The sequence below is a fragment of the Taudactylus pleione genome, unplaced genomic scaffold (genome assembly GCF_031769625.1).
Source record: "Taudactylus pleione unplaced genomic scaffold, aTauple2 ptg000138l, whole genome shotgun sequence".
Lineage (NCBI taxonomy): Eukaryota > Metazoa > Chordata > Amphibia > Anura > Myobatrachidae > Taudactylus > Taudactylus pleione.
Genome location: NW_028284540.1, coordinates 7,645,762 through 7,647,977, shown reverse-complemented (window position 1 = coordinate 7,647,977; position 2,216 = coordinate 7,645,762). Strand labels below are relative to the sequence as shown.

The 2,216-nt window shown below is 34.5% G+C and overlaps 1 pseudogene; it reads right to left on the bottom strand.

Moving 5' to 3' along the window:
• Positions 1-1,685: 1,685 nt before the first annotated feature.
• On the bottom strand, positions 1,686-1,804 carry LOC148522822 (5S ribosomal RNA; annotated as a pseudogene).
• Positions 1,805-2,216: the final 412 nt, after the last annotated feature.

Genomic DNA, 2,216 nt, shown 5'->3' with positions numbered 1-2,216 from the left:
ATAGAGCGCCTACTGTGCTTATATAGCTTATTATAAAGTGCTAACAATATAAAGTGATATCGTGCAATAAAAGTGCTAATGCAAGGATAGTAATATCAAATTATCATTATCCTCAAATATTTATGCAATTTGTTATATATAGAGTATAACTTATAAAATAACAACGGTCTATATGACTAAAGTGCTATTGCAGAGATCCTTCAAGGATCATAAACTGAATTAACAATCATAACATTCCATAAACGTGTACAAAAAATGCATAAATAATTTAAAATGTGAATCAATAAAAGTGCAAAAATTCATTTAAAATAACATAAATTAATTTTAATCAGACACAACAATAGATATCCTCCTACATGAAGGATAAATGACATAAAAACACATAAAACCATGGACAAAAATGTGATTATATAAAAAAGGACTATAAATTTATCAGAATAAATAGGAATAAAAATCGTAGCTTATCTGATAAAAATGGCAAGTTCATGAATGGAAAGATAATAGCAGCCTCCAACGCGTTTCGTCCATATCCTGGACTTCTTCAAGGGATATTTTAGCTCCTGTGGGGTATCCAATATTTATACCCCCTCTAATAATGACAAACAAGAATTGACAGAGCTCCTTAGTGACATCACTTCTGGTTTTCTAAACAGTTCCTCTCTATTAAAGTGGAGTAACCACTTAGAATCACATTAGGCCATTTCCTTTATTAAAACATTGTTAAATTGGAAGTCTGTTTCCTAAATATAAATTATTTGCTAGCATATTACTCCTTCCTTGCTGTGTATCGCGTCGCGTCACTTCCGCCCTTGTTATTCGTGCATCGCGGTCCTTCCGCCCTTACTTGAGCAGTTCACTGCATCACTTCCTCCTCCGTTGTCAACGTCCCCATTGCGCGCTATGCCTCCTCCTTCCTTGTGCAGGATAGGACCTTTTATCCACTCGTCCGCCCGTCACGTGTGTCACGTCCAGCGTCAAAGCATCTCCAGTTTCTGGTGGCCTCCATCTTTGTACTCTAAATGTCTCCTTTGCCCGCGGCCATCTTGCTACTCTCATAAGTTCCATTTTCTTTGCCATATTTATGCTCCCATCTGCATCATGTTATTTATAATCCTGGGGATAGTAGTTTAGTTATTATTTCCTATATGGAATAATGGATGACAATATTAGTTTAAATATATATAACCAGCCATATGCTTGGACTCTAAAAAATGATGAGAAATTGTGACAGTTTCTAATTATTCTCCACACCTATTCAGAATCATAACTAGAATTCAAACAACTCCATAAATAAATAAATATCACATATATTGATGTATAATGTAGACTTATATGTGGACACTAGTAAAAAATCCTAAAATCATACTATTGGGGACTAATATAGTACATCCTTAAAAAATAATAAGTAATGATGATATTAAAAATTCTTCTTAAAAAAATGGATGGCAATCTTCTTTAGGGATTTTATAGTTCATATGCATATATATATATGCATATATATATATATATATATATATATAGTCTTTTCACTCTGTAGGGTCAGTTGGTTCTTATGTGAGTCTTGAAACATGTAATCGATATTGTTGCATTCTGGAAATTCTTACTCCCATCTTCGGATTTAAAAATCAGAGAATTCTTCTTAGGTCGTATGTCTTGGGGGATTCATGCTTATATGTCACATAAAGATACTACCGTACCTGGTCTTCCATAGAGGTCTCCCATCCAAGTACTAACCAGGCCCAATGGTGCTTAGCTTCCAAGATCAGACGAGATTGGGCGCTCTAACCCAGGTATGACGGTAGGTTATATTAGGACCTAACATGAAATCCCTTTTATCTTTTTCATCTTCATTAAAGAAATGGTGCTATCTCATAATTATCGTTAAATCCTCTAGGAGTCATAGTGTCCAATTCGAAAATCCAGAACATCTCACGTTTGGATAATTTATTTGCAAGATCTCCTCCTCTCTCTCCCAATTCCACATGTTCTATAGCTTTGAACGTTAGGTCATCTGGATCCGATCTATGGTGTGAAATAAAGTGTCTTGACACCATATGAGTCTCCACCTTGTTCTTGATATTCCTTATATGTTCTTGTATACGAAGTTTTAAAGGTCGTTTGGTCTTTCCTACATATTTTATTCCACATGAACATTCCAAGAGGTAAATGACTGAAGTTGAATTGCAATTAAGATGTTGTTTAATTTTGTATTCCTT